The sequence below is a fragment of the Fukomys damarensis genome, unplaced genomic scaffold, assembly GCF_012274545.1.
Source record: "Fukomys damarensis isolate Sample0158 unplaced genomic scaffold, DMR_v1.0_HiC HiC_scaffold_16, whole genome shotgun sequence".
NCBI lineage: Eukaryota > Metazoa > Chordata > Mammalia > Rodentia > Bathyergidae > Fukomys > Fukomys damarensis.
In genome coordinates, this window is record NW_022900928.1 from 96,271,207 (window position 1) to 96,295,211 (window position 24,005).

Genomic DNA, 24,005 nt, shown 5'->3' on the forward strand with positions numbered 1-24,005 from the left:
GACGTCGCCTCACCCGGGTGCAGGCGCCGGAGAAGCCGCTGCCGCGCTCGCTCGCTTGCTCGGGCGCCCGGCGCTGCAGCCTTGGCTAAAACCCACCGACGAGAACACGGAGCGCGCGGCCAAAACCTAGTGATGTCATCCGTGCAACGTGAGCCTCATCTCTTATTTTTCTAGCCTTCTTAAAGATAAACCGCACCATTTCCCAGGCACGAAATGTCTCAGCCTTATTCTCTGACGAGGCAAGTCAATGGTGTCTAGCTAAGGTATGTGCCCAACCACATCCATATTTATGCACATATACATATATGTGGCATGTAATATGTTTACGTGTATTCTTATACATTTAGGGGTGGTGCCTATATGTATTTCTTCAGAGCCGTGAAAAATTCCCTCCAATCCACCACAGTGTTTTAAAGAAAACACTGCTGGTTGCAGAACGGGCTCTTACAGGAGCTGAGCGACCCCGGTTTCCGACGCTGGTGTCTCCGGGTGCATTTGATCTTCATCCTCCCGCCCCCAACGCCACAGGCGTTGCCTTGCTTGCTATAAGGTTTTCCACCCTAGGCTGAGTAAGGAGCAACCCAGGGTCGCGGCCGTCCCCAGGCCATCGCCGACCTCAACCCCACCCACCTTCACCTTCCGTCTTTCCATAGCAGGAAAAGAAGAAATTAAACCGATCGTTTCGTGATCGCAAGAAGAGAATTTTAATGGGGGGCGGATTAAGTACAGTTAGATGTTTTGAAACGCTGGGGGCTTGCACTTTGGGGAGGGCGTTTGGGTCACAGGCATCCTCGGTATGGATTTGTCATCCTGCATAGGTGGCGGCTGGATTTCGGCTCTGAAGGACCCCAGACCTGGCGCGAGTGAGCCTCTGGCGTGCCCGCTGCGTCCCGCCCCCCACCCCGCTGCCTCACTCACGTGAGACAGCGCCGCAAAGGCGGGGAGCCTCCCCCTCAGCTGCAAATACTAGGGTGCTCACTGAAACGGTCTCCCTTCTTTGTCAACCTCTCTCCAAAGTTGAGGTCTCTCACTGCCTGGTAAAGAGCTGCCCTGGATAAAGACAGAGCGTGCCAGGCAACCGGCATTGCACCACGGGGCTTCTGGAGCGCACCTCCACCATGTTCTTTTTGTCTTTTTCCCCCCCCTCTCTCCTTTCTGCATTTCGGAAATTCGAACAAGGCGTTTCAGTGCCATCTAGTGGGGGAGGGGCGCGCCTCGCTTTCCACCCCTGTATTCCGCAAAGTGATCCACTGAAGAAGGGACGGGCCCTCAGACACATGCCCTGGGCCAGGTCTCCGCACTCTGAGTTTTCTAGGATGTCTCAGCCTCAGCTGAGCCAAGCTTCAGCCACAGTCTCACCTCTCACCTTCCTGTCTACCCTCCTTTCACCTCCCTCTCCAGCCCTGGAAAATAGGAAATGCACAAACACTTCACACCCATGCACACATCTGGAGAGGCTTTTTTCCCCCTTAAGGCCCAGAGCACTTTTATGCTAATTGGGCACCTATGTATGTTAACAAGAAAGAAGCAGAATGGTGAGGTGCCACCCACAAAGGCACCACCGATTAGTGCCTGAGTCCCCTAGTTCCCAACTCTCCCCTCTCCTTAGAACCAGCTTTTGGCAGCGCACATGGGGCCCATTCCCAATAGTGCACCTGCTTCTTTTGTCTTTACCTTTCCTCCCCCTCCATGACCCCACTCTGTTCTTGCTTTTGTTTTTTAACTTCTTCTCTGGCCTGTGTCCTAGGCCTGCTTCCAGGGATGTGTCTTGGCCCATGTCCTCATGGTCCTCAGCAGTCTCAAGCCCTGCTTTGAAAGGGACCCATGTGAGACACAGCCCTCTTCTTCTTTCTATGTCATTAACATTCCATTTTGAAATTTTTGTTCTTGAAATCCCAAAACTCCTGTGACAGATGTGGATCTGAGGCATCCTTTGAAGTACAGCCCTCTGTAATCCTGGGATAGTCCTGGTCTGTGGGCTCAGAAAGTGGTAGTCTTCCTCTATCCTATCTGAGGGCATAACTATCTTTATTAAGTGGGTAAGATTTCTTCCATCTTCTTCCCAGATCTTTCTACCCTGTTAGACACAGTATCACCATCTTGTGTCTCCAAGCCATTCCCTCCTGTTCACACCAACACTGACCATTTGCATAGAACATCTGCATAGGGCACAGAACACTTCCCCAGGAAAGAATGATTAGCATCAGCTTGCACCCTTGAAGCGATGTGGAATGCACTCTAACAGAAAGCAGTCCACTCCACTAATGGACAGAGTAGGTGATCACACAGTTCTTCCCTTAGTGAGTCTTCTTCTAGGTCTCTGTAACTTCTACCCAATGGCCTTTATCTTTGCCTTCCAGAGACCCACAGATGGTATGTAATTCACCTCCCTTATGATTGTCCTTCTACATCAGCCGTCATGAAGCCTTCTTTCCTCCATGCCAAACATCCCTTGTTTATTCCTTCTTTATGCTTGCTCTTCCCTAATTTCTTATATCTCCAATTATTGGTGCTCCTTATAGGTAACACCACACATATTTAATAGTCATGTGAGCCTATAAGAAAGAAAATTGGCCAGTCACGGTTTCACATGACCTATGTAGTGTTTTGTTTGTTTGTTTGTTTGTTTTGGCACCAGGGATCAAACTCAGGTCTTTGTGCTTGCGAGGCAGGCAGCAGAACCACTGAGCTAAATCCCCGGCCCCCTATGTAGTGTTCTAGTGACCCTCACCTCCTTTACTTGGGTCTCACAATTCTTCCTCTTCTTATGCTATCTTGGGATCTTGCCCCAAAGTAGCATTAGGATCACTGATTTGCAGTTCAAGATATCTACTTTTTTTTAAATTAGGAATTCCACTTGCTCACACTCCTTATTTTGAACCACTCATTTTAAAGTAATGCCCTGTCAGTGCTCTCTGAGGTTCCCAACAGAAGCTGAGATATCCCTGAAAGTTCCCTCCATTCCCTGACACACAGCTCACCTAGAGCAGAGAGACACTTTCTGACAATTTCTTCTCTCATTCTGCACTGTCTCCAGCTACCATATTGTTCTATTCCACATCCCACCTCAGTCTGAAAATCTTTTCCTTGGGATTGTTGATTGAAAGCAAAATAAAAGGTGTTGGAGTATGTTTCTTCTTTGTCATCTATCAACGTTACATCATTTTCCTGCAGAAAGAAAAAGTCCCTGCATATTCTTATTTCTGGTTTTGTAACTCACTCTGCACAGTTTGGCTATTTTGTGTAACCCAACAGGATCTTCTTGAGCTTTAACCCTGCCAACTCAGCTCCCCAGGTCTGTGACATGCTAGTATTTATGCTTACACAGGCGCCCTTCCTCTCTTACGAGACCTTCTTTCTAAGTCTCGGCTCACTGGAGAATCATGTTGGTCTGTTCATCTTCCTTTCTTCTTTTCTATTTCCTTGTATCAGTATAAAGAAAGGCTGTTTGCACAGTATTCCTAGACATCTCAGTCCTCTCCTTGCTTCTATTTTCTTCTTCCTTACCACACCACTATATTATTCTTCTTAAATTCTATAGTTAGCTTTTATTCAAAATTCTTCAGTAGTTCCTAAACTACAGAGCTCCAAACCATGGCATCCCTACCAGACCCTGCCCCGACTCCAGTCTGTTTGTTCAAGCAGACCTTCATACTCTCTTAACCATACTCTCCACACCCTCCTAACCTGTTCTGAAAAGCCTCACATTGGCATCATTCCCTTTGCCCATCAATATTTAACTGCTCTGCTTTTTAAAGTTCTTACATTACAGGTGTCTCATATCAATAGGTCAAATAAATATCATTTGATCATCTCACTACATGCTGAAAAAGCAACCAATTAAGCCCAACAAATATGCTTAATGTTTAAAAGCTCTTCCTAAACTAGGAATACTTTAAAATGAATAAGATCATCTCCTGCATAAAAAAATATTTCAAATTAGTAAGAATAAAATAAATAGCACAACAGAAGAATGGGCAAAGTTTATAAAGACATCATTTACAGGAGAAATTCAAATGAAAATCAGCATATTAAAAAGCTCAACCTCAATAGTCATCTGGAGAATACAATTTTTTTAAATACTGGCCTGATTTTACCCATCCGATGAGGGGAAACATACGTGTCTGTTACCATGTCAAGTGTTGGCTGGGACACAGGAAATGTATTGTCATGCACTTCGGGGAGGGGCAGCCACCCTGGAAGTGTGCTAAGCTAATGTATAGTAGCTGCTAAGATGAAAATGACATATTTCTTATGACACAGCACATGTGCTTCTAGGTATCTAGCCTGTAAAAATACTTGCACAAAGGCAAAAGTACTGGGGAGTGAACCTAGGGCCTTTGTGCTAAGCTGTATCCCTAACCCTTTTAATATTTTAAATTTATTTTGATCTTGCTAAGTCGCTAAGTTGCCCAGGTTGGGCCCAAATTTGCCATCTTCCTGCCTCAGCTTCCTAGAGTACTAAGATTAAAAGGATATATATACCACCACACATAGCTGTAAGGAGTATGATTTGACTTGATTTGTTTGAAACAGGGTCTCACTATACAGTTCAGGTTGGCCTTGAGCTCACTATGCATTGCAGGCTAACCTCAAACTGGAGTGCATCCTCCTGCCTCATCCTCCTGAGTGCTGGGATTACAGGCATGTGCCACCTCCTCAAATTGCAAAGAGTATATTTACTCATGTCCTAGGGCTTCAGTAACAGAGTACCACAAACTAGATGACTCAAAATAGCAGAAATTCATTGTCTCACAGTTTTATAAAACAGGAGTCTAAAGTCAAGTGTTGGCCTGACCATGCCACCTCTAAAACTAGGGAGAAAGCTTCCTCGCCTCTTCTAGCCTCTGGAGTTTTCTAGACATTCCCTGGCTTAGGGATGCTTCACTCACTCCAGTGTCTGTCTCTCTTGTCACATAACTATCTTCTCTTGTGAATCTTCAAATCATCTTCCTTCTGTGTGTGTTTGTCTCTAAATTCCCTTCTCATAAAGACATCAGATCTATTGGGTTGGGCCCATCTTACCCTGATCCAAAATGACCTCAGCTTCAACAATTACATCTATGTAAGTTATTTCTAAATAAAAGTACATTCGGAAGAACTGGGAATTAGGATTTCAACATAGCTTTTGAGAGGACACTACTCAACACATAACCATAGAAAAGAAGGGGATATTTAAAAATACATGGATCTGTTTATTTGTGCAAAATGAAAAGATAACGGAAAATCAAAAGGCCAAGAACCACAAAGCCAAGCAGACAACAGGAAGTTGATAGCAGGAAGTCACAGTCCCTGTGGATTAAACTCTGATATTCAAAGAGCCAGGGCAAGCCAGGCCTGACAGCACAGGTCTGTAATCTCAGCACTCTGAGGCTGAGGCAGGAGGATTGCAAATTCAAGGCTAACCTGAATAACTTAGCAATTTATCAAGACCTTGTCTCAAAAGATAAAATGGGCTGAAAATAATAGCTCAATATGAAGGCCTTAGGTTCAATCCCCAGTACCACCAAAGCTTCAGGGTAAGAACATAAATGAGTCCATATAATGTATGCCTAAATCTTCAAAAGGTGTAAATCAAATGACAGACTGTTAAATAAAAGAGTGTTCCATCTTTCTACCTTACAAATACCTTTATGATAACCAAAATGTGAAATACACATAGTTTTACATTTTGATGAATAAAAGTTGACAAAGTAAAATACCAACCAAATTAATTATTCTTATTTATATGTTGATAGACCAGCAATGCTCAACAAGTAATAAAAGTGTTCATCATTTATAACTTATACATATTTCCTAAGACTTATTTTTCCTGACCTTTATTTCACACAAATCACTAATTCAATTGCTATAATCAACATATTTCACGTAACTTCCATTCTATTGATGGTAATGCCAAATGTTTTGGACAACTGTTTTTGATTCATTATAGTTTTAATACTTGTTTTTTTAAACTGATTTCCATAATGAGAAATTTCTTAAATAATACTTATACTTGGAATTTTACATGATATGTTCAAGCATTATAGCAAAACATGAAAACTTGTTTATGCAGAAAATACTATATTTCACCTTTATCATATAAATCATTATCACATATCATTATTTTTCTTATCCCTTAAAGTTATACCTAGATCCATATGATATTTCTGAAGTTTTTCTTCCAAATATTCCAATGCTAGGAGAAAGAAAATTGAAGTATATTGCTTAATTTGCTCAAATTTCTCTACAATCAAAACTATATCCTGATCTATAATGACTGGGAAATATTTTCTTGACACTATTTGAAATTATGACTCTTGGGCCAGGGATTTAGCTCAGTGGTTGGCCACCTGCCTTGCAAGCACAAGGTCCGGAGTTTGATCCCCAGTACCAAAAAAAAGAAAAGAAAAGAAAGAAATTAATTATGACTCTTCTCCCTTAAGGTCATGAAAATATTTTAATCCCCCTACTCCCACCACTTTTTGGAAACAGGTCTTATCACATTGCCCAGTCTGCCCCTGAACTCTTAGCTCAAGAGCTCCTTACTAGCTGGGACTACAGGTGTGTATCATTGCACCTGGCTCTATTTCCTTGTTCTATTTTCTGGGAGGAAGGCAGTATCACTTTGATTCCATATGCACTTTGATTTCATATTTAGAAAGACTATTTTCTTTAAAATTTTGAATTCCATGAATTTAAATGTTTCATCTGTGAATTCAAAATAATATTTTTAAAAATCTTCTAGTTTCTCTAGAAAATTCATAATTATTGGTTCAAGTTGAGGCTACATCTCTAGTAACACATTGGAATTCTGTACCATACATGGCACTAGCACGTTTCTGGACTTTAAGCCAAAATTCAGGTTATGTATAAAAGTATATTCATAGGGAAAAGCAGCACAAATTGTTTAATATTGGAAAAAATTCCTCAGCAATTGTGTGCAATTCTTACAAAATATCACCCTAATGCATGTGTAACTTCATCACTTCTGGGAACTGATTCTGCCTTATTTTAAAACGTTCCAACTGAAAAGTCAATGTTTTGTCTTCTCTTGTATCTAGCTGTGTCTATCCTTAGAGCCTTGCTCCAAAGCAGTATCAATCCCCAGCATCAGCAGCAACATAACCCATAAAACTTAATGAAATTATATGCAGCTGCCCTTCCTTTTGACGATCAAGGGCAAGAAGTGTTGCAAAGCACTTCCCTGCACTGTTGTTATGGTTTAGATCTGCAGTGTCTCCCAAAGCCTCCTGTGTTCACAGGCAGGGCTTTTGGAAGGTGATTGAATGATGGGGAATAATCCATGGACGAGTTCAGAGCTCAATGTGTCATTAGGAGATGGGGCTTGGATGGAAGAGTAGGTCGTTAAGGGCATAACCTGTAAGGGAGGGCGTCTCTCGCCCCTAGCTCCTCCCATTTCTTCCTGCTTCCTGGCTACCATGACATGAGCAGTTTTCCTCTGCCAGACCCTCCTACCATGCCATTTCTGCCTCAGAGCCTGCCAACCATGGACTGAAAATATGAGCCAAATAAAGCTCTTCTCCTTTAAGTTGTGGGTGTTCAGTACTTTGTGCCAGCAGTAAGGAAAGTGACTGTGTTAACAAAAGAGCAGATATTCGGGGCCATAGCCATGTTGTGCCAGCTCAGATACAAGATCCCAAGCCATAGTGGCAACTATGAGTTCTTCAGTATAGTTTTTCAGTGTGTCCTTATAGTATTGGGGCCCTCTAAAATGTGAAATGGAGGTCAGAGGCCCTTTTGCTGGGGAAGATCAGCTGGATGAGGAGGAGAAAGAGGAGAAGGAGAAGAAGCAGAAGCAGAAGCAGAAGCAGCAAGGGCTATTTCTTGAGCTCAGTGTCCAGGTTCATCCTGCAGAACTGGAACCATAGAGACACTTATCTAGCCAGAGCTGTAGCCATGCAATGCAATCAGCTGCTGCTAGAATTTCAGAGAATAGGGCAGAAATACCTGGCATCTCCCTTTCTTCTGCTCCCCAATCTCTTGCCAGAATCACTCATCGCCTGCCCTCTGTCACAAGCCAGCTGTCATGGGAGCCACGGGATGTGCAGCCTGCAGAGTCAGTCCGTGGCAGCACAACACAGCATAGAAAGCCAAGGAACAAAGTTGAGAGCACACAGGCCAGTGTGGGCTACTGCACCATGAAACCTTTGAAATGTTGTCATAAAATTGGGATCAAGGCCGGGTGTGGTGGTGCACTCCTATAATCCCAGCACTTGGGAGGCTGTGGCAGGAGGATCACTGTGAGTTCTAGGCCAGCCTGGGTTACACAGTGAATCCAAGCCCAGTCAGTCTGAACTGCATATCAAGACCGTGTCTCACAATAAAATTAGGATCAAGAAATAATCTGCCCTCTTCACCATCATGACCTAATAATTAGAGGTCAAGAACAGGGCAGGAAGTATAAATAAGAGTTATGGTCAAGTAGTTTAAAAAAACAGGGTGTGAAGAACACTGCAAAACCTTACTGAGACATAAATGGCTTGAATATAGAAAGCTACTATGTTTCAGAATGAAACAACTCAGTCCTGTAGACATGTGAGTGCTTTCCCAAAGTCTTTTATAGATTTAACACAGTTCCAATTGAAATCTCAATATGTTTTATTTGGAATTTGAGAAAATAATGCTAAAATTCACCTGAAAAAATTAGTCATGAAAATAGCTTAAGATATTATGAAAGGATAATTTTTCTCTCTCAGAAATATTAAAATATTTCTAAAAGGCAAAATGTTTTCAATAGTGTAGTGCCTACCTCTCAGGCTGTACTTCTTGCCACAAGTCCCAAGATTGTGTATAAATAAAAAGAAGGAACTCCAATCTAATCACACATTTAAAAGCCTGGAGAGCATGATATGCATGAAATTAGACTTTTTAGTGACTCCATTTACACAAGATCTAGAAAACAGACAGGCAGCAGCCTCCAGACAGGCTTGGCAAGTATGAATGCTTGGTGCCACTGCCTATGCAATGCCCCAGCTTTTTCCAAGCACTGACTGGACTAAGGAGCCATGGTGTATGTGAACAGTATCCATGAGTCTGGACCTTGAGGGTCCTGAGACACTCGCTACATCCTCTGCTACGGACTAAACTACACCCAGCCCCATTTTCACATGGTGACCCTCTAACACCCCATGGGATATTTTCAGACAAGGCCTTTGGAGCAATTAGGTTTCAAGGAGAGCATAATGGTGGGTCCTCGTGATTAGATCAGTGCCCTATAAGAAGAGAAAGAAACACTAGAGCCCTCTCCTTGCCATGTGAAGACATGAAGAAGGTGACAGACTATACTCCAGGAAAAGAGCACTCACCAGAAATGGACTGTGAGAAAATACACATCCATTGTTTGAGCCATCCATCCATTCTATGGTATTTCATGATGGCAGCCTGAGCTGGCTCAGAGAAGAGGGAAATATCCAAAGAGAGAAAATTGCATACTCACTGGAGGGTGCCTGAGAAATGGCAAAAGATTCCCCTCTCTCTCTCCCTCCCTTCCTCTCTCTCTCTCTCTCTCTCTCTCTGTCTCTCTCTCTCTATCTCGCCCCTACACACATGGGCACACACAAACACACCTTGGCTCACCAAAATGTGGCCCCCTCATACCCAGACTCCAGGTTAGCAGTAGGGGATGTCCTTGCCAAGGAGAACCTTGGGTGTGGTTTCCTTCCTCCACCACTTCCTGCAGATGCTGGCCTTTAGCAGAAAGCACCCACTGGAGAGAAGGAATTGCTTGCCACAAAGGCCTGTAAAGCCTGGGAGTCACTGCATTGTGGGTACTCTTGACTGCTGCCTGCAGAAATGGACATGGGCACAGAGAGCTGCTCACTCATAGCAAACCAGGGGGTTGTCTTTTTTCAAGTTTCCCATCTCATATGTGCCACTGGGAAGGGCTCTCTCCCTGAAGATAATACAGTTCCGTCGCAGAGAATCCTCCACCCAGAACACTGGTGTCAGTTATCCCCAAAGAACTTGACCTTGACTGGCAGTATAAATAGCAGTCAGAGGAGCTCCAGGAACAGTCAGGGATCTGGGAAGTATGAAGTGCTGAAGAGGAACTGATTTAAAGGTATAACTGAATAAGTACTAAAAAATGGAGGATCAAAAATTTATAGTGAAGTATTGTTTACAATAAGATTCACAAATATCCAGCAATGGGGGGCTGGCCAAATAAATCACAATATAGTCAGTCAATGGAACGATAAAGAGCCATTAAAAGGATGTCTTGGAGGAGTATTTAAGAATATAGTAAAAATAAAGCCAGACATGGTATATGCCTGCTAACCCAGCTTCCTGAGGCAGGAAGATTGAGAGTATGAGGCCAGCCTGGGCAATTTAGGGAGACTACAATTTTTTAAAAAATATTTATATTGGGCCAGGTATTTAGCTCAGTGGTGCCACTGCCTGCCTCACAAGCACAAGGTCCCAAGTTCGATGCCCAGTACCAAAAAATATATATATTTATATAAATATTTAATATTTCTGGAGGCTGCTGCCCATGAAGTGGGATATAAAGCTGAGGGAAAGGGTATCCAAATTTTGTAAAGAAAAATAAATTATAAGGAAATACACCAAAATCTTAGGATTATTTCTGGGTTACCTTGTTGTTAAAGGTTTTTGTAATTCTAGACGTCTTATGATGAATACATGTTACTTTGATGCCTGAAAACAATGCCCAAATTAAGACAATCAAAGTGCTCACATTCAAATTTGTATAGGTGTGATTAATTCTCCATGCAGTGAGGTTTCCCTAAGCTCCAACTGAAAAAATTCATTCAAGAGGCACAAAAATCTGTAAGAGCCACTGACATCCAAAATTAAAAGTACTCTCCTTAGAGATAATTCTGTTTCTAAGTGCTCTGAACTGTATAATTTTGCCTTACTTTTCAACAGTAAAGGGTCTTTTTAAGAGATTTGTTTTTAAAAAATTATGGCTTTTCCAGGGTTTTTTCCATGTTTTAAATTTTCCATTCTTCTTACGACATTTGTGTGGCAAAGGCCATCTCCTCCCTCAGCCAGGTCCCATAGGCTGTGCTGTAAAGAAGCTCAGGTAACCCAGGACTTCCACTAGCAACACAGGACTTGCCTCACCTGCCTTACAGAATAGCCACCGAGCAAGAGAACAGTGAAGGAAGGTGAGGCAGGGGTAGGCTGATGAAGACTAGCATATCTGACCTCCAGTTTTCAAGGCTGATTATTTCTATCTAGGTATTAGTTTAGGAGAAACACAGAAGGGTTTTTCTCACAAGGAAAACCCCTGAACCAACTCATAACTGACACGGAGGACAGCGCGCACAAATAGCAATGAGCACACAGTCCCCACATGTTCACTGCCTGAGGTGTGCCAGGCATTGTGCAAAGTGCTTTTTTTTTTTTTTTTTTTTTTTTTTTTGGTACTGGGGATTGAACTCAGGTCCTTGCACTTGCAAGGCAGGCCACTGAACCGCTGAGCTAAATCCCCGGCCCACAAAGTGCTTTTTACTTCATCCTCACCCCAGTTCTATGCACTGGTACTGTCCTCATTTATCAAGGAAAAAGTCACTCAGTAACTTGTCCAAGTCCATCCAGGTGGTAAACAGCAGGGAGGGTGTTAAATCAGGACATAACTGACTCCAAATCCCACTGCCTGTGCACAGTGAATCTACGCAGACCACGGAACCATGAGACTGAAAGGAAAAGTCGAAGGCAGAGAATACAGGGGAAGATCATGGCTCTAATAGTTACATAGGTATAATAACAGATGGCCAACCAACCCCAGGCAGAAATCAACCGACAGAACCTGCAGCGGATGTGTACAGATGATGGTGATGATGATGATAAGTCTACCTGAAGTCAAAGGAATCCAGCTCAACACAGGATAGGGTTCGATTTGGAGCTCAAATTGGAAAGTTCTTCCCAGATACTAGGTAGAAGACTGACAAACAGTTCAGGAAAACAAAGCTCATTAAGCCTTTGACAATATTGTAGACTACATGCATAGGCTGTAAATCTGCAGAAACTCAATTGATCAGGGTCACTACTATAAATATCTCTACCTTGAACCTTCCGCATTGTAAAGTGCATGTGTGTGTAGGTTTGTATGTGTACGTCCAAATGATTTGTAAGGGCTCACTTGTGCAGGCTGATGTTAGATCTGAAGAGAAACTGCTCTCTCTGCATTGATGACAGCAATATCAGAGTTTTTGCAAAATGAGTCAATGGGGATAATGTGGAGATGATATGCTGCCATGCAGTTCTGTATTTTGCTTGCACACAGATGGGCCGGTTTGGAAATACCAAGCCACATGAAATCCCTCTACTTCAAGACCACCTAAGTACTCTATAGAGGGAAAAGCTTTTTCAGTCCTTTGTTTCACCCCCTTAGCAGGGCTCTAGAAGACTTAGGGACTTACCTTCTTTAACTGCAACTTTTATTTGAGAGACAAGGTCTTGCTCTATTGCCATAGCTGGCCTCCAATTCCTAGTTCAAGCAATTTTCCTGCCTCAGCCTTCCTAGTAGCTGGGACCACAGGCATGCACAGCCATAACCAGCTTAAGTGTGACCTTTTAATAACTTTCTGTCCACGGACCCTTGCCAAACCAATAAAGCATTTTTTAAAATCATGAGTAAGTGCTCTTTTTCTAGAAAACTGTACAGAAAACTTAGAAGACTCAGAGACACAAAACGAAGAATATAGAATTTACCATCAGCATTTTTCTATATGGATTTTGGATGGGTGGATATAAAAATAGATATTTAGTAATCTACAAAAATCATTCTCAGTGTACCATTTTGTCAAGGGCTTTCTCTGCATCTATTGATATGATCGTAAGATTCTTCTTCTTTCACTTGCTGATGTGATGAATCACATTAGCTGATTTTTGCATTACAATATTTGCATACCTAAAATAAATCCCACTTGGGCATCATCATTTTTATACATTGTTGGATTTTATCTGCTAATATGTTATTGAAGATTTTGCATCTGTGTTCTTGAGAGATGCTGGTATACAGTTTTCCTTAACTCTGTCTGATTTGGTATTTGGGAAATACTGGCCCTAAAATAAATTAGCAAGTGTTCCTCCTGTTTTTGTTTGCTAGTACAGTTATAGAGAACTGATTTAATTTCTTCCTTAAATGGTTGGTAGAATTTACCAGTGAACCCATCTGGGCCTGGTGGTTTCTGTTTCTGTTTTGGAAGGTTAATCACTGATCCAATTTCCTTAATAAGAGCACTTCTATCCGGTGCCCCAATTTCTTCTTATATGAATTTTATTAGTTTGGTCCTTTTAAGGAATTGGTTCCTTTCATCTAGATTATCAAATTTGAAGGGATTGAGTTGTTCATCTATTCTTTTATTATTCTTTAAAAATTTTTTTTGTTTTATTAGTACGTGTTTGCAATTCACACAGTTCACAATCACCTTGGGGTTTGGTTATATGTACATTTTAAAGATTGTTTGGGGGCACTTTTTTTAACCTTTTACCATCTATGGGATCAGTTTGATGGCTCCTTTTTCATTTCTGATACTAGTAATCAGACACTGTCATCTTTTTTTCTTTCTTTCTTTCGTTAGCCCAGCAAGGGGTTTATCGACTTTATTGATCTCTCAAAGTGCCAGCTTTTAGTTACATTGATTTTTGTCTACTGATTTCCTGTTTTCAGTTCCACAAATTTCGGCTCTAATTTTTAGTTTCTTTTCTTTTGATTATTTTGGATTTAACTTGCTCTTATTTTTCTAGTTTCAGAAAGTAGAAGTTTATTGATGTATTGTTTTTCTTTTCTAATATATACATTCAATGATATAAAAGTTTCCTTTGAGAGCTGTTTAAGGGAACGCTTTTATTAAAGAGACCAGAATACTCTGGTTCATTTCAAAATTTTCAATTTTCCCCTCCTCCTGCCTGAAGCTCAGGGTATTTTCCTCTGGAATACACACAAGAACCTTCTTAGGCTCTTGGAAATAAACCCCATAAAAATGGGGGCCCCATAAGGCTAGATCCCCTGGAATAATTAACTTGAAAACTTGCCTCCACCAAACTCCAGAAATTTGCCCATAATAGCTCAAGTTTTCCTACCAGATGTGGGCTCTGGCAGCAGGCTTCAGCTGCTGGACCTGTAATTGCAGCATCCACAGAGCTGTGCAGTTCTAGAGGCAGTGCCTTGCCTGGTGATCTCTACTCTCTGACAGATCTAAGAAGAATTGTTTATTTTGGCTGTTTGGCTATTTGCACACAATGGAGTACTGCTCTGCCACAAAGAAGATAAACTTCAGTCATTTGTGGGAAATTGGATGCACCTTGAGACCATAATGTTAAGTGTAATAAATCAGACATGCAATTTACATATCACATGCTTTCTCTAATGTGAGAAATCCAAATTATAAATAAAGAGCAAAACGAAAAATAGACCATAAATGGGAAGGGGATCAAGAGATGGAGGGAGGTGGAGGAAGAGGACATAAAGGGATGAAAAAGGGAACTAAGACCTCATATACACATACCAACTCCACAGAAGGAATGCAAACATTATGTACTGCAAACATAGACTAATAAAGAAAATTAGCTTTCTGCTAATGTCACAGAGGAAGCATCATTAAAGTCTGTCTTCCCACTGCCATCAGGTCTGAGTCAGCAGCTCATAAAGAGCCTGAAAGTCTTTGGAAGCTCTTCATCAGAGGGCTGAGCACTGAAAATGGATGAAAGTCTAGATGTCATTGTGAGCAGTGGGGAACACTCACCAACTGTGTCGTAATGAGAGATACAAACACCAAATGCTCCAGGGGCTTTGGGTTTGTCACTTAAGCCACTGTGGAAGAGGTGGGTGCAGCCATGAGTGCAGGGCCATAGAAGGTGGATGGAAGAATTGTGGAACTCTCAAGCTGTCTCAAGCTGTCTCAAGAGAAGATTCTCAAAGACCAGGTGCCCATTAACTGTGAAGGAGATCTTCATTGATGCATTAAAGAAGATACCAGAGAACATCACCTGCAAGACTATGTTGGAAAAAATGAAGTGACTAAAATCATGACTGACCAAGGCAGGGCAAAGAAAAGGGCTTTGCTTTTGTAACCTTTGGCAACCATGATTCTGTGGATAAGACTGTCATTCAGAAATGCCATACCATGAGGGAACAGCCACAAGTGTGAAGTGAGGAAAGCCCTGTCAAAGCAGGAGACAGTGAGTACTTCACCTAGCCAAAGAGATCAAAGTGGTTCTGGAAACAGTGTTGGTGGACATGGAGGAGGTTTTGGTGGCAATGGCAATTCTGGTCATGAAGGAAACTTCAGTGGTCAAAGTGGCTTTGGTGGCAGTGGTGGTGGAGGAGTATACGGTGGCAGTGGGGAAGGCTGCAATGGATTTGGTAATGACGGAAGCTATGTGGGAGGTGGTAGAAGCGACAACGATTTTGGCAGCTACAACATTCAATCTTCAAATTCTGGACCCAGGAAGCGAAAAAACTTTGGCAGCAAAAGCTTTGGCCCCTGTTGTGGTGGGGACCAAAACTGCCAAACCACAAAACCAAGGTGGCTCTGGCAGTTCCAGCAGCAGCAGTAGCGATGGCAGTGGCTGAAGGTTTTAATACTTCCAGGAAACAAAGCTTAGGATGTGAGGAGAGCCAGAGAAGTGACAGGGAAGGTACAGGTTACAACAGATTTGTGAACTCAGCCAAGAACAGTGGTGGCAGGGCCCTGCTGCTACAAAGAAGACATGTTTTAGACAGCACTCATGTGTGGGCAAAAACACTCAAGGACTGTATTTGTGACTAATTGTATAACAAATTATTTTAGTTTCTGTTCTCTGGAAAGTGTAAGGCATTCCAACATTGCAACCATACTATTCTATTGATTGCTAAATGTAATTGGCCTGATCATGACACTGAATACATGTCTTCAAAAAAGATAAAAGAAATTTCAAAAAACAATACCATTCAACCTCCTTACATGGCATACAGGTAATGTACTATTCTGTATCCACTTTTGCTTTAACCACTGTCATGAGCATTTCTATACTGATAAAATCCTTTTATAGGGCCAGGGATGTAGCTTGGTGGCAAGTACAAGGTCCTGAGTTCAATCCTCAGTACTGAAAAAAAAATCCTTCTACAACCCTTCCCTTTTTTTTTTAATATTAATTGGTGTTTTGAGTGGGAAATACACCATTTTATTTACCTTTATTTTTATTTTTATTTGGGGGGTTTTTTTGAGACAGGATCTTACTATGTAGTTCCAACTGCCCTGGAACTCACTGTGTAGCCCAGGCTGGTTCTCGAACTTGCAGCAATCCTCTTGCCTCAGTCTCCCAAGTGCTGGGATTACAGGTATGCTCCACCACACCCAGCAATCCTCCCTTTTTAATAGCTGTGTAATATTCCATTTATAGATACACTTGAGTTTATTCTATCAATTTTCTATTTGAGGGCATTAAGTTTCTTTATAAATATTTTATAAACAATCTTCTTTAGAAAGTGTTGTTGCTATTCTAAACATCATTTTTCTGTATCTTTATATACCTCTTATATTTCCCTAGAATAAATTTTGATGGAACATGTCTGTAATCCTAGCTACTTGGGAGACTGAAGTGGGATGATTAGCGGTTCAAGGCCAACCTGAACAATTTACCAATACCCTGTTTCAAAAAAGCAAACCAACAATTTTTTTAAAAAGAACAAATTTTTATAGAATCAATGGATGAAATAAATGGTGTGCAGAATACTAAGGCATTTGTGACCAACAGCTGTGCTCGTCGACTTGCCTGGGTGAAGCAAGCCTAGCAGATTAGTAAAGCCCACTTCAGGGAGTGTCTGTGATGTTTCCATGGTGACATGCAGGCCTCAAACTGAAGGGGGAAGACCATCCTGATTGGGGTAGTGCCATCCAATGGCCTGGCAGCCCAAATGGAATGAAAGGGGAAGAAGGAAGTTGGCCTGCATTTGAAAACTCTGTTCTTCTTGAGCAGGTGCATCTTTTACTAACACCATCGTCTGTGGGCCCAGACCCTGGCTTCACCCTTTCAACGCAGACACGCACCATGACTCTCCAGGGGCATGTAGACGTTCTCACACTGCTGCTTCACTCTAGTCCCTCTTGCTCTGCTTGCAGCTTCTTGGATTGATGAGTTACTGGATCCTCTGGCCCTCTGGCATGCAGGTGGCCACTGTGGACTCCTGCACCTCTGACCTGTAAGCCTACCTAATAAGTCATCTTACATAAATATATATATTTTATACATAGGGTTCTCTAGAGAGCTCTAATCAGTACAATGTTCAAAACCGTGCTGATAAATTTTACACAAAAAAGAATATCCACAGAAAAGTGTAAGACTTCTTGGTTCTTCATACCTTCAGCTACGCTGAATAGAGTATCGTTTCAATTGTGTGTGTGTGTGTGTGTGTGTGTGTGGTGCTGGGGATTAAACTCAGGGCCTTGCACATGCTAGGCAAGCACTCTTATCATTGAGCTACATCCCCTCATTCTCTTGTCAATCTTGTCAATTTGATTTCAGGGGGAGAGAAATCATTCAAAATAGTACACATACTAATTATAATGCCAAATATGCCTCACTTATTTTATCAGAAAGCATGCAGGTTATCAGCATTTTAAAAAATATTTCCATTTACATTTCTTGTGTAGAGTTTGTGCATATACATGACACATCTTAATTTTTTTTTCTTTTTTGCAAGCATATGCAAAAAAAGGAAAGAGATCAAGAGATAGGGAAGAGGAAAGAAGAAGAGGGAAGGGGACTGAAAAATGAATTAAGATGTGTTATGTACATGTGTCAGTTTCCCACAAGCAATGTAAACATGTGCAATGAACATGTACATACTAATAAACAAAATAAAAATAACAAAAGAAAGTAAAAATTAAGCATAAAAAGAGAAAAACATTTTTAATGAAAAAAGTGTTTCTGGCCAGGTATGGTGGCACACACCTGTAGTTCTGGCTCTTGGGAGGCAGAGGCAGGAGGATTGCTATGAGGACAGTCTGGGCTTTATTGTGAATTCAAAGCCAGCCTGCACTACAAAGCAAGATCCTGTCTCAAAAAACAAAAGTGTTTCTGAACATGTGTTTACAGTGTAAGATACATCTTCGTTGAAAACTAGAATATTCATCAATCAATTTAAGCAGAAACGAGATTTATTAAAGGATTAATGGCTCACAGTCACATTTGAAGAGCTGGAGAAAGGATCTCAAGTCTCAGCTTCTGTTCCACAAAACCAACCTAGTGAGTCAACAATATTTGCTATCACCACCCACTAAATGCCAAATGAAATTCCTGATTTAGAACTGCCAATGGTAGGTGGCTGAAGGTAAAACCTGAATTCAACTACACTTCTGCTCACTGGCTCCTCCCTTGGCCCAAGCAAGTCACACGGCTGGCCTGAAATGTGTAGTAATATACTCCTCCAGGAAGGCACCACCAGGCAGACAGTTACAGCCAGGGCTATGTAACCCTCTGTTAATCAGATTTCCGTTGCTAAAACAGAATAACTGAGGCCGAGTAATGTTTAAGGAAAAGGAGTTTTTTTAGGTCATAGCCTTGGAGGGTGAAAGTACAAGACTGGGTGGCCCCACATGCCCAGTCTCTGCAAAGTCCCCTGGCTACAGTACAACATGGTGTATGGCGTCATGGTGGGCGCACATGTAAGAGGCAGCAGTCACATGGTGGGACAGGAAGCCAGCATAAGGGTAAGCACCAGTCTTACTTTTTTTTACAATTCACTCTCAGAAAAAACTAACTCATCCCTTAGAACAGAATGAATCCCTTCCCAGGGCAACATTCTTAATGATCTAATTGCCTTTCACTTTTTTGGCAGGGCGGGTAGGGGGGTTGTGGAGTGAGACAATGTCTCACCATATAGCTCAGGCTGGCCTTGAATTCACTATGTAGCCCCAGGCTGGCCTCGAAATCAAGGTGATCCTCCTGCCTGGGTGCTGGGATTACAGGTGTGTACCGCCGTGCCCAGTGGCCCTAACTCTTCATGGTTTCACTGCCTCTCAAGTTGACACCCTGGGGACCAAGTGACCACTTGAACCCTTAGGGTCACACTCAAACCACACCCAACCATAGCACCTTCTTACACAGAAGGCAGTGAGCATCAGGAGTAACATCATCTACCTATTCATAATCTATCAACTACTACTAACCAACTGCTAATTAGAAAAAAAATATTTAAACCATTGGCTAACAGGAAAAAATATTTCATTTATCTCTTTCCTTGGCTTTCACATTTTACTCAGAATTCTAAATAAAATTTTGTACTTTAAGTCAAATAGTTTACTCACTAAGGTGAATATTAATAGAAAGCATAAGAGAAGCTTTGTTTGAAGTGAAAAACATTTTAACTGCAAATATGCATTGCCTCAAATAGCCATTTTGTAAATCTTCTTCCTCAAATACCAGCTTCTCATAGAGAAACTTCTTTAAATGCCCGTGCTTTTCATGTAAAGTACAGAAAATCTAAAATGTAAAGGTCAATATACTGTGGAACTTAGGAAAATATCAAATTTTTGTTTTAAAGCAAATAAGAAACCACAACACTTCTAATATTTTCATTTTGCTGCAGTGTTTATCAAATATATTGAAACCCAAAATTCACTCAGGAGCCCGAGTATTAAATAGGAAAGTTTTTGAAAGAAAAATCTGACTTGATAAAACAACAAAGCGAGAATATAATCTGCAATTAGACAAATTAACAGAATAATGAAATACAATTAATTCTTGGGGTTGGAGAGGTAGCAATGAAGAGTTAATTTGCTCTTTAATAACTGCAAAGTCCACATCATGAAGTAATAGAAAATTTTGCTAAGACATTAATTTTAAGAATCCTATTCTGATCTATGGCCTGCAGCATTCAAATCTCACTGCAGCTCTTTTGCCCTTGAGTTTTTGCTATGGATACACTCACTCTTATATGCACTTTGCTGCATTTAGGAAGGAATTCGATGCTGTAATGTTAATTAATAATTAATGATTCTTGACAGTCACTGGAAATTCTCAAAAATCACAAAGTTGGACTGGGAATGCAGCTCAGTGGTATGGGTCTTGGGCAGAGTTTTAGAGGAACAGTCATCCAAAGGAAACTCAAGATATTCTGACCCAGAAGAAAAGTAAATGTATGGTGGGTGAACAAAACAGTCGACACTGCCTACTGATACTTAGGATAAAACTGGAAGGCCCTGTGGCATCAATACATGAGGGCCAGATCCTGAGTGGGTGCTACTGAAGGGTCAAACCTTCAGGGCCCTGGCAAAGGCAAGTGTTCTGGGAACTGCAGCCATGTGTGGGGGCCTTGTGGCTCCTCCAGAAAAGCATCTTAAAACTTCCCTAGTAAGTGTCATCTGTGTTAAGAACTTTAATTACTAAGGTGATCAGAAACTATGGGGAACGTTTCACTTTTTAAAGTATTTATTTCAGGTGTCACCATTAATCCTCCTCAGAGTGCTCCGCCCCATTTTGAACACATTTATCCCATCATTCTTGCTGCTTCCTGAAGCAGGGCTGTAAGTCCTCTCTTTCTCCACTGTCTTTAGTTGCGCTGTCGTAGCTGCCTAGATTCAAAGCTTTACCTTTCACGCTCATTTTGACTTTGGGGAAGAGCCAGAAGTTGCACAGTGTCAGATCCAGAGAATAAGGTGGATGAGGACACACTGTAATGTTTTTATGAGCCTGCCTTTCACTGGATAACAAGCGGAAACAGCATTCACCATATTTTTATCACATTTTGTAAAGATACTCAAGATTAAGAGGACTTCCAGAACTGCTTCAGGGTGTGTGTTCAAAGTGAGAGGGAATATTTTGAGGGAGATTAATGATGGCTTGTCTTACTGTAATAAATATTGTTTATTTAAACATTCATTGTATATTTTGATCTGACCAAATACTTGTCAGAGAAACCTTGGCATCAACTCAGTATGCTGTGTTTGAATTAATGACTTCATTTTCCATTGAGCCAACTTTTAGTGCATCCCGTAAGTTTATTTTTGCATGACTAGCAAGACCCAAAAGCCTTTACTTATTAGATGCCCACTTTTGTGCTATTAAACACATCCGGGAAGAAAAAGTAAAAGAAATTTTAGCCAAAATAGTTCTTTCATACCGCTTGAATTTTCTACTAGAATTAAATTATATTGAAAACTCACACTATGCATTCAACATTCCAATCTCAACCAAGAAAATTTAACTAGGGGGCCGAGGATTCAGCTCAGTGGTGCCGCTGCCTGCCTCGCAGGCACAAGGTCCTGAGTTCAATCTCCAGTACCAAAACAAAACTTAACTAGGGTGTTACATTTTCTATCTGAAATGGGTCAGTAATTCGAAAAGTGAGTAGAACAGCCAAGTCCATGATTCACAGAGCACCATTGTGCCACCTCAAACAAGCCATGGAATGACAGCAACATGTAGAAAGAAAGGCTGGGAAGTCAGACTCTGAGCTTAAATCCTGGCTCTACTCTGTGACTTTGACCAAGTTAGCCTCTCTGTGCTTCATTTTCCTCATCTGTAGAGACAATAGCGGCTCCTTGAACTGTGGCACGGTTAAATGAGATAACATGTATCGAGTATTTAAGTCAGTAACTGACCTGTAGCAAGTATTAAATAAACATTAATCGCTAATATAATACCTACATAGAGTATTTGGTTTACATGTTTCTTTCCCCCGAACTTTCTATTTGTACAATATAATTAATCTACAGTTCATCCAACCTAAATATGTCAATCACTCACCATATATAATTACACAACGAGGGACATGTGCTCCTGAACATAATTGTGTGTAGAGGCTGTAATTGACTATTTCACTATCAATCCTGATAATAATCCTGTGTGTGGTGCAGATCATTATCCTTCCTTTATAGATGAGGACACCGAAGCACAGAAAAATTAGTAACCTTGCCTAAGGTTGCAAAACTGGTAAACATTAGATTGAGAATTTGAACACAAGTCTGCTTTCACATTACAGAATCTGGTGGAGATGTTGTTGCTGCGGCCTTCGTTTGTTTGTTTGTTGTTTTATTGTTTTGCTTGAGATGGGTGTCTTGCTATATTACCTGGTCTCAAACACCTGGGTTCAGGTGACCCTTCTGCCTCAGCCTCAGAGTGGTTGGGGACTATAGGTGTCCACCACCACACTCACTGCCAGTTGCTTTTCACCTCTGCTATTTAATTGCTAGTGAAGAAAGGGTTGAAAGTGGGAATGCAGGCATCGGCTTTTGTCACTTTATTCAGCACCCACCGTGCTGTAGCATCAATTCCTACTTTAGTCTCCATTAATACTTTTAAGAACAATCACAAGATTTTTATAGAACCCCTCTTGGCCTCGGGCTTGCGGTGGAGGCAGAGGCAGAGGCAGGGGAGTTAAGGAGGGGGTGGGCTCTGCAGGGAAGTGCGTCAGAAGAGGCACAGGAGAGTAGGATGCTGTGTTCCAAACCGGAAGGTGAAGCTGGTGGAGCAAGAGGACGGGCGAGCAGTCTGACTGCCAGCATGGATAACCATTTCACTACAGCATTTGTAATTGCTTGTGGACTTAGCCTCATCTCCACCATCTACATGGCAGCCTCAATTGGCACAGACTTCTGGTATGAATATCGAAGCCCAGCTCAAGAAATTCAAGTGATTTGAGTAAAAGCATCTGGGAAGAGTTCAAAACGGATAAGGCAGATGAAAAGACTTATAATGATGCACTTTTCCGATATAATGGCAGAGTGGGGTTGTGAAGATGGTGTATCACCATGCCCAAAAACACACACTGCTACACTCCATCAGAAAAGACAGAGTCATCCGATGTTGTCACAAAATGCGTGAGTTTCACGCTAAATGAGCAGTTCATGGAGAAATGTGTTGACCCTGGAAACCACTATAGTGGAATTGATCTACTTCAGACCTATCTTTGGTGTTGCCAGTTCCTTTTACCTTTTGTTAGTCTAGGTTTGATGTGCTTTGGGGTTTTAATTGGACTTGGTGCTTGTGTCTGCCAAAGCTTCTATCCCACCATTGCCGTGGGCGTTCTTCATCTCCTTCCTGGTTTGCGTACACTGGGCTTGGTCATTTGTGACGTTGCTGGAATTGAACTACTCCACCAGAAACCAGAACTGCCTGAGAATGTATCCAATGAATTTGGATGGTCCTTCTGCCTGGCTCGCGTCTCAGCTCCCTTACAGTAACTGGCTTCAGCTCCCTTTATCCGGGCTGCTCACACCAATTGGAAAGAGTACACCTTAATGAAAGCATATCGTATGGCATGAAAGGGCAACTCCTGTTTTACCATTGCTATTTTTAATATTTTTAATATTCATAATTTCCCGTGCCTCCCAATTGTTTTAATTTTTTGTGTGACTATATCATTGTATCCTGAAAAATCCATTTTATTTATATACCCTACTAAATGCACACTTAATAACACCAGAATTTATGTGGTTTATTCTGAGTGATTTCATCTTTGTAAACAAACCAATCAGCATCAATGGGTAGACAAAAAAGTGGAGAGAGAGTTGACACAAATTTGTGAAAGAAATCTGAAAATGCAAAATTGACCCAGAACAGGTTTTTTTGTTTTGTTTTTTTGGTTTTTTGGTTTTTCTTTTGGTTTTTGGTTTTTGGTTTTTTTGGTTTTTTTGTGTTTTTGTTTTTTTGGTTTTTTGGGGTTTTTTTTGGGGGGTTGGCTTTTTGAGACAGGGTCTCACCACGTAGTTGAGACTGACCTGGAACTCACTATGTAGCCCAGGCTGGTCTCAAATTCCCAGCGATCCTCCTGCCTCAGCCTCCTGAGTGCTGGGACTACAGGTGTGTGCCACCACACCCAGCCCAGAACAGGTTTGCTGATGTCTGTTTTAGACTTTCTGGCATAAGTAAAGTATCTTCATCTGCTGAACTAGAAACTTTAACTTCTTTGGGTAACTTCTTATGAAAGCCAACACATGCTTAAGTTTCTTTTGTAGTTAGTCAGCCAGTGCCATTAGTGCTACTTTCAAAGGCTTAAGCTCCATAAAATCGTGAAATTATCAATAATTTTTTTCCCTAAACTTTGGCACATA

At 41.5% G+C, this 24,005-nt stretch overlaps 2 pseudogenes; both read left to right on the top strand.

Moving 5' to 3' along the window:
- Nucleotides 1–15,706, top strand: part of LOC104867380 — an 18,821-nt pseudogene extending 3,115 nt beyond the window's left edge.
- A 6,445-nt stretch (nucleotides 15,707–22,151) lies between these two features.
- LOC104867336 lies at nucleotides 22,152–23,329 on the top strand (annotated as a pseudogene).
- The last annotated feature ends 676 nt before the right edge of the window (nucleotides 23,330–24,005 follow it).